The sequence below is a fragment of the Monodelphis domestica genome, chromosome 3 (assembly GCF_027887165.1).
Source record: "Monodelphis domestica isolate mMonDom1 chromosome 3, mMonDom1.pri, whole genome shotgun sequence".
NCBI lineage: Eukaryota > Metazoa > Chordata > Mammalia > Didelphimorphia > Didelphidae > Monodelphis > Monodelphis domestica.
Genome location: NC_077229.1, coordinates 127,741,268 through 127,750,749, shown reverse-complemented (window position 1 = coordinate 127,750,749; position 9,482 = coordinate 127,741,268). Strand labels below are relative to the sequence as shown.

General features: G+C 36.7%; 1 long non-coding RNA gene across 1 annotated transcript in view; it reads left to right on the top strand.

The window, feature by feature from the left end:
• Positions 1-3,766: 3,766 nt before the first annotated feature.
• Positions 3,767-9,482, top strand: part of LOC103092418 (uncharacterized) — a 126,033-nt gene continuing 120,317 nt past the window's right edge. The window contains exon 1 of the long non-coding RNA XR_008917501.1: positions 3,767-4,164. This is a non-coding gene — a long non-coding RNA (uncharacterized LOC103092418). The remainder of the gene's footprint in view (positions 4,165-9,482) is intronic.

Here is a 9,482-nt window from a genome sequence, read left to right as displayed (position 1 = left end):
TGCCTTACAGTTTGATTCCATCGCTATATGACTTGAATGGTTAAAGAAATAAGAGCAATTCCTTCTTTCATCTTACATTTGTCCCACTGCCAACTCCTTTCCTAGGTCTTTGATGTGTGGCAGCTGCTATGGCTAAAGACCAAAAAAACAGGAAAAACAATTAGCAAATCCATGAAGCCTGGCTTTGTTTCTATTTCTCTTAAGAGATGATGTGGGGGTATTGGATAGGGTATCTAAGTTGGTGCCAGAGAGGCCTGGCTTTGAATCTTATCTTTGATGTGAGCTGTGTGACCCTAAGCAAGTCACTTAATATTTCTGAGTCTTAAACTTCCTCATCTTCATAATAATAATAATAAATGATGATGATGATGATGATAATAATAATGTCTCCATCACAATGTGGTCATGAGGTTTAAATGAGAAATAGCATTACATGTAAAGTGCTTTCTCAATGTTGGGTATTATCATTGTGAAGGCTACTTATTATTAGTGGAAGTGAGACATAATGAATTGATGGTAATCACCTAAAAAGTCTGATGTATAAAAAGTCAAGTTTATTTGTGGAAATTCAAAGGCATTGGTTGTCATCCTTTGAACTCTAAGAGGAACAAAATGGCATCACTAGTGTCATGATTTATAGTGAATTGGATTTCATTAAGCTGGAGCTATACAAAGTTGTCAGTCCCAATCTCTCTTCCAGAGCCATCCAATTCCAGTAGCAAGGCAAAAAGTCAAGAGGACTGGTGATGGCTCAGAATTCAGTGAATAACCTTGGCATCTTCGGGGTATGACCAAATTCTAGGTGCTCCACCATGCCTGCTTCAACCACATCATTGGAAAAAAATGTTCTCATCTATCATTCCAACTGGGGGAAGTCTTCACATGGTTGGAGTTAGGGGGATGTTAATATTTTAGGCAAGATGTGATGGAGAAAGTTTCTAAAACAATGGGATCACAAGTCCATAGCAGATTAACTAATAATTTTAATATAAAAGCTTGATAAATGCAAGCCTAATTAATGTAAAACAGTTAACACCAAATGTAATTAATGCCAAAATAATTAATACCAAAAAATAATAGCATATGTAAGGAGGACTGTCCCCAACATGTAATATAAGGGTATTGCATTATTTTGATGGAAGAGGGAGAATAGACATCTCTAGCTTCTTCCCTTACTCTTCTCCAAGAGAGGCTTTGTTTCCTGCTAGGAGAGGAAGCAGGAGTCTGGAACCAGAATACAGAGAGGATATTGGTCTAGAGTTTTATATATTATATATATTCATTCACTGAAATAATTTTTAGTCAAAAGAATGTAGTTTATAGGTTCAATCTAAACTTCTTTTTGCTGCTCATTATGGAGAAAGAAGAACCCCAAGCTTTATATCTAAGTCTTGACTCCCTCCCCATTAAATACCAGTTCTACAATGAACATATATAGGAAATAGCAAAGGAATCTATTTATCTAAGTTTATATCAAAACAGAAACCAGAGAAAGTATACATAGGAGAATATATACCAGATAATACAAAGTGAAGGAGTTCTATCCCTAGGAGTGAGATATCAGGCCAACTGAGAGAGTGCAGTTCTTACCCAAGGAGAAATTCTCTGAAGTCTCTAGTATAGCAAGCTGGGGATGGGGACATTATAGAGACAACCATTCTCAAGTTGACTTTTTCCCGGAACCCTGTTCTGTCTTCAGCAATCTGAAATGGGATTGACATTGTTGATCTTCTTTTGAAGTTGGAAGCCAGGAGATCCAGAAGCAACAATGGAACCCCAAAAGACTGAAGAAACTTGAAGAAAGTCAATAGACCAAAGAGATAGGATCTATCCTCTGTCCCTCTCTCCCGAACACTGCCATGCCCCTAATGTAGGCTTAGGGTATTGTTCTCTACCAATGACTAGGGAGTCCCATACCAATGGGTATTGAAAGTATGGTTACATTTATTTTTGTTAGAACACATTTTTAGTTCCAAAGTATTTTACGTATGTGTCCTCATTTGATCTGGCACTGTGGATAGCACGAGCACTAACATTGACATATATAGATAAGGTAACTGAGACTACAGGAAGTAAATTGACTTAGAGGCTTAAGGGACCATAGATTTAGAGCTGGAAGGAATCTTAGAGCCTATCAAGACCAATTCTACCATTTTATAGAAGAAATTGAGGCACAAAAGTTGGTGACTTCTCCTGAGTTACATAGATAGTAAGTGATTAAGGCAGAATTCAAATCCAGGATTTCCTGACTCTGAGTTTACTGTTCTATCCACTATGCCCACTCACTGCATAATGATAAGGAAAATAAACATGGGAAATTTAAATACCTTGGCTACAGTCACATAGGTAAAAGTGATGGAGGCAGAATTCAAATCCAGACCCTTTTGATTCCTCATCCAAGGTACTTTCTATTCTGCCAAACTATATCTTGTTACTCCTCCAGGAGGAAACTAATGATTTATTCTGAAAATATAAATATATACGGAATTCTTTACTCATAATGAGATACACCCTGAGACAAACAGACAGACAGACAATAGAGACACAGTGAAAAAGACATACAGGCAGAGAGAGACCTATAGTACTTTACAGTTCAATGGTTTAGTGTTTCTCTCACAGGGATCTAATGAGGTGGGTAGGATACATTTTCCTTATTGTCTTCTTGTTCAGTCATGTCCAACTTTTTCTGACCCTGTTAGGGTCTTGTTGGCAAAAATACTGTAGTGGTTTACCATTTCCTTCTCCAACTCATTTTACAGATGAGGAAACTAAAGCAAATAGGGTTCAGTGGCTTGCCCAGGGTCACATGAGTTAGTCTGAAGCCAGATTTGAACTTGGAAAGATGAGTCTTCTTGACTCCAGGCCCTGCACTCTAGCTTCTGTGCCACTTAGCTACCTGTCTTACAAAATGAGCTAATATCTTTCAGATGAGATTCAGTGACTAGCTCACAGGGAAGGGAAGTGCCAGGCATTATGCTAAAAGTTTTTCAATAATTATCTCATTTGATCCTCACATGAATTCTGCTAAGGTGGGTGTATTCTTATTTTACAGATGAGCAAACCAAGGCAAACAGAAGTTGTGACTTTTCCAGAATCCCATAGCTGGCAAGTGACTGAGACTAGATTTGAACTCAGGTCTTCCTGATCCCAGAGCCATATCTCTACTCCATGTGCCACCAGTTGCTTCAGAGTTTCCCATCTAGCCTGTGGCAGGGTTGGCATTTGAAATAAGCCCCTCTGACATGTGTAATAATGCATTCAGGACTATGGTACTCTGGTAGAACCTATTACTATATTGTACAATTTGCTTTTTAAATTGAGTCTCTTTGGAACTCCTCCCTTTACTCCTGAAAGCTGTGTCTAATGCTAACTCAAGGAGCAAACTGAGAAATGACCTGCTGACCTATTGTTTGATTGAAAGAGAAAGAGAAGAGAGGGGAGAGAGAGAAGGAGAGAGAAAAGGGGGAAGAAAGAGAGAGGGGGAGAAAGGGAGAGAGAGAGTGAGGGGAGAGAAAGGGGGACAGAGAGAGAGACAGAGAGAGAGAGACAGAAAGACAGAGAGAGAGATCAATTGATCAATTGATTCATCAGTCAATCTTTGCAAGAGACAACACCAGATAGTTACTAGGTGTCATTTATGTGCTGAGATTACTGTGCTGGGTGTTTAGGAGGTAACTATAGCATGCAAGTCAGGCAGGGTCCCTGTCTATATGGCTCAGAACAGTCTCATAGAGGATTATGACAACAAACACAGGTAAAGCCTCTGGGCTTTGTTAGGACAGGAAGCAGAGAGACCCTGTGGGTCCTCCTCCCTTACTCTTGTAGAAGGAGGCTGAGGGGCAGAGATAGCTGAAATCTCATGGAAAAAATCTTTTAGAAATAGTGTATGAAAGAGGGCAAACACAGAATGGTTCTGGAAACTGTAGAATCCTTAGCTCAGGCTGAGAAATAGTAGAAAGTAGGATTTTGATGCCAAGTTAAAATAGAGGGTAAGTTGAAAGAATTGGCAATCTATCAAGAGTCTGTGAAGATGAAAGCCAAGATGAGCAGCTAGAGGAACAGTAGAAACCTCCAAGAATAAAGAGTGAAGAAGGTTGGAGCTGGAACATTAAAGATCATGTATTCCATCCCCACTCCCAGTTTTGCAACTAAAGGAAATGATGGGTAAGTCTTCTCAATTCTCTAGCCTCAATTATCTCAGCTAGAAAATAAAGATAATAATATTTGTAATAGTCACCATTTACATAGTACTTTTAAGGTTTGCAAAGCTCTGTCTTTACATTGGCTGTCTCAAACGATTCCCACAATGCCTGTGACAATGGCACTATATATAGAGAGAAGCTAAATTCAGATCTCATCTCCCTGATTCTAGGCTCAGTAAGCCATCAGCTGTGTAATCCTGCCTCTCAAGTTCTATCATAATTGCTTTCCTATTATTTCATCCCAAACATTGGAGGTAGATGGTTGGCCTCCAGTATTAAAGCATCTGATACCTTCATCACAAAGAACAAAAGGATAAAGTATCTTTTATCCTTCCTCCAGTGTTCCTACAAGAATGTCCAGTGAAATGTTTATGAATCTGGCATTTCTCCTTAACCATAACCTTTAGAACATCTAAATACCAGCCCTTTTGCTGTAGGACATGCACTGTTTCTCTCTTTGCTTTTGTTTTTGTCTTTCTGCTTCATTCAGTGTCTCTCTGGGGCATATGCACACAGACATATCTGATTAAGGGTCCTATATGATAATACCAATATAAATCACCCCTTTAATGACACTTGCCAATATAGCTTATACCTTCTATTTGACTCTTAGCAATAGGGGCAATCAACTGAAACTGAGGCTGAATGCTATTTATTTCTTTAGCTGAATGCTAGCCTTCATATAAGGCATGGAGTGAAGAAAGAAAAGGAAGAAATAAAAAAGTAATTGTTAACTTCCTTTAAAATTTACTAAACTGAGTGATTTTGATAAAGACATATATTTTTGTTCTGAGTGTAGTGCACAACTTAGATTGGCTAATTTCTCCAAGCTTGATGGATCCAGCCAGGACACAACAGATCCCCTGCCACCTGGTGGTAGAATCTTAATATTGTCTGTGTATTTCAAAGCATCCTAGAAAAACTGAAGACTGTACCACAAAATGAGAGGGCTGGGAGAAGGGAGGGTTTTCTGCCTCTGCCATTGTCACCATGTGATCTTGGGCAAGTCACTTAACATTTGAGTTCAAATTTTGCTTCAGATACTTCTATAGCTATGTGACCCTGGACAAGTCACTTAACCTCTGTCCACCTCTATTTCATTATCTTGTTAAATGATGATAATAATAGAACTTACCTCCTGAAGTTGTGATGAGGATCAAATGAGATAACATTTAGAACACTCTTTGTGAACCTTAATGCACTATATAATTGATTTTTATATTAATATTAGTATTAAGCATTAGCATTAGTTTTAAGCATTAGCATTAGTTTTCTTCTTGACAAGAGCACTGTGATTAGGAGCCTGCACTGAACTAAGTACTCCTTGGATTTTCCCTCTCTGAGCTTCAGATTCTTTATCTTTAAAATGAAAGGGTTGAATAAGATGTCATCTAAGATCCCTTCCAGCTTTAGGCCTATTATTACAGTACTTTTGCATTTGAAGTGAAACACCTGCATGCCTGAGAAATCCATCTGGCTCAAGACTTTTCTTTAGAGAGCTCTTCCTGACTCCTGCTTAGTTGGAGCTTGACTGAATGTCTTGGAGCACGAGAGGCAACTTTAGCTATACTCAGAGAGCATCTATTATGGTTAATGGCATAACACGCTTGTTTGTCAATTGGAGGCTTTGCTCCGACATAGCTTTTTCATGACAAAGGGTTTATAGATAGAATAACAGTCATTGATCTGCTTCCCCTCCCAACCTCTACCTTAAAAGCAGGCAGCTGCCAGTGATTCATTCCCTTGCTCAAGGATTTTGAAATTGGGTTTCATTTTAAAGGAGACATAGAGGAATATTCTTAAGCTAAATGGGACTGATTACTTATTCTTCATTCATTTTCAAGCTCCCTTTCTCTCCTCTACTCCCTCCCAAATCTGGCTTCCACTATCATTTGATTGAACCTGAAAAATTTGTAAAGAGTTCCAAGGTCACCAGTGACTTCCTAATTGCCAAATCTAACTTTTCCTTTAGCTTTTGTACCCATTGATTCATTCTTTCATCATCATCATCACCATCATCATCATCACCACATTTTTATAGTACTATAAGTTTTGTAGGGCACCTTATTTCATTTTATTCTCGCAGCAACTCTGGGAAGAGAGTCCTGTTATTATCTCCATTTTACATATGTCAAAACTGGGACCATACATCTATTAAGTGTCTTGGGCAGATATTCTTGACTACGTCCATTGGTCTATCCATTGTACTACCTAGCTGTCCCTCTCCTTGGAATTTTTTCCTGGGCTTTTGTGACACTATTCTGTCTTGGTCCTTCTATCAGTCTGAGTGCTCCAACTTGGTATCCTTTGACAATTTATCATCCTCTTCTAGTCTCCTAAGGATGGGAGTCTCCCAAGGCTCTGATCCATGCCCTCTTCTCTTCTTTATTTCTCACTCTTTAGTGATGTCATTCATTTTTAGGACTTCAATGACTAGCTCTCCTTTAATCACTTCCAAATCTATATGTTCAGCCTCAATCTCTACTCTAAGTGCCTGCCTTATTTATGAATCTCTGATAAATATGTCCTACTGACATGTCCTACACTAGTAGAAAACTGACATGATCAAAGTGAATTAATGTCCTCCCCACCCATCTCCTTCTCACTAAAAACCTACCCTTTCTGTCACTTTCCCTATTTCTATTAATGACACAATTTCCCCAACCACCAGGTTTAAAATGGTGGAGTTAGTTATCTTTAACTCTTCTCTCACAACCTGACCCTCCCCGTGTGTCATCCTATCAGTTTCAAAATGCTATAAATTCTATTTTATCTCTCCCTTCTTACCCTTCATGTTGCTGCTACCCCTTTTCAGAGTCTTATTGTCTTTCACTTGGTTTACTTTAATATTGTCTAAACTGATCTTTCTGTTTCTAATTTTGCCCTTTGCTATTCTAGTTTCATATAGCTTCCCAAATCACCACCCTTATGTGCAGGTCCTACTCTGTCACTTTCCTTCTTGAGAACCATCTGTAACTCTATTTCTATATGTATATATAAATATATATATGAAATATATATATATATTTCATATAGTATAAAACACAGACTCCTTAATCTGGTATTTAGAACCTCCAAAATTTGGGTCCCAAATTACTTTTCCAACTTAATTTTATAATACTCTACTTCACATACTCTACATCCCAATTTAATTGTTCTACTCTATGTTCTTCAATCTCATCTCACTTGCTTCCCTCCATGTCTCTGAGGCCCATTGAAATTTTTATTTTTCTTTAAAGTTCAACTTAGGTAGTATCACCTTTATGTATTTAAAGATATAATTCTGATAAAGGATCCATCCATAGATTTTACCAGAGTGCAAAAGGGTTCCATGACTCAAAATAAGTTAAGAACCTTGGCTTTCAACGAATGATTTTCGGGGTATGTTCTATATGAGATTATTACTCAAATGGGGATTCAACTAAATGACTTAAGTTTTTCTCCAACTTCAGATCTAATTTTAAAATTTAAATGAGAAATTTTTGCATCTTGATATAAATTTTTTAAAAGTTAAATTTTTTTTAGTTATATGTAGAAGTGATTTTTGACAATTCTTTCCTTTCATTTTGTGATTCCAATTCTCTCCTTCTTTTTCTTATCTCACCCCCAGGTAGTAAATAATTGTCCAATATTAGTTATACCAAGGCTTTCATGGAATACCTATTTTCATATTCCTCATGCTAGGACAGAAGACACATATAATAAAAAAACTCATGAAAGAAATAGTGAGAGGGTGTGCTTTTATCTGCAATTATATTCTAACAATTCTTTCTTTCATTATGAATAGTATTTTTTATTGAGTCCCTTGGGGTTATCTTGAAAACCTGTTTTGCTGACAATAGTTTAGTCCTTCAGAGTGCAATATTTCTGTTACTATATACACTATTCTCCTTGTTTTATTCACTTCACTTCACTTCATCAGTTCATATAAATGTTTCCAGATTTTTCTAAACTTAATCTCCTAATCATTTCTTATCACTCAATAATATTGCATTAGAACTATATACCGCAGCTTGTTCAGCCATTCTCCTGTTGATGGAGACTCTCTCAGTTTCTAATTCTTTGCTACTCCAAAAAGAGCTGCCAAAAAATATTTTTGTCTAAGTAGATACTTTCCCTCAATCTCTGATCTCTTTGGGATACAGACCCAGTAATAATATTGCTGGACCAAAGGGTATGCAGAGTTTTATGGGTTTTGGGGAATAGTTTCATATTGCTCTCCGGAACGATTCTATTAATTCTTACTTCCACTAATACTGTACTATTGTTCCAATTTTTCAATATCCACTCCAACATTTATCATTTTCTTTTTTGGTCATATTGACCAATCTGATAGGTATGAGATAGCATTTTAGAGTTATTTTAGTGTTTATTTCTCTGATCAGTAGTGATTTGGAGCATTTTTTATTTGTCTATGCATATTAATTTCTTCAATTGAGAACTGTCTGTTCATATCTTTGACCATTTATCAATTGGAGAATATTTTGTATTCTTATAAATTTGACTCAGTTCTCTATGAAATGAGATCTTTGTCAGAGAAATTTCCTATAAAATCACCACCAACTCCCTCACAATTTGTTGTTTTGCTTCTAATTCTCTTTGCATTGGTTTTGTTTGTATAAAAACTTTGATAAAAACAAAATAATGCATTTCATTTTTTTTGTACTGTTCTCTGTGTCTTGTTTGGTCATAAAGCTTCTCTTATCCATAAGTCTGACAAGTAAACTTTTCCATGTTCCACTAATTTCTTTATGGTACCACCCTTTATTTCTAGATTGAGAATTCATTTTGACTTTATCTTAGTGTATGGTGTGAAATGGCAGTCTATGTCTAGTTTCTGTCATATTTTTCTCCAGTTTTCCCAGCAGTTTTTGCCATATAATGAGTTCTTTCCCCAAAAGCTTGGATCTTTGGAATTATTGAACACTAGGTAACTATGGTCATTAACTAATGTGTGTTGATTTCTTAATGTTGTCCATTGATTCATTACTCTATTTCTTAGCCAGTACAAGATTATTTTGATAATTATTACTCTAAGTAGGATAATTTGAGATCTGGTATGGTGAGGCCTCCTTTTGTATTTTTTTTTCATTAATTAACTTGACATTCTTGACATTTTATTCATCCAGATGAATTTTGTTATGTTTCTAATTCTAGGAAACAATTTTTGCATAGTTTGACTGGTATGGCACTGAATAAGTAAATAAATTTAGATAGGATTGTGGCCCATTTGTGAGCAATTAATATTTTTCCAATTCTTTAGGTCTGACTTTATTTGTG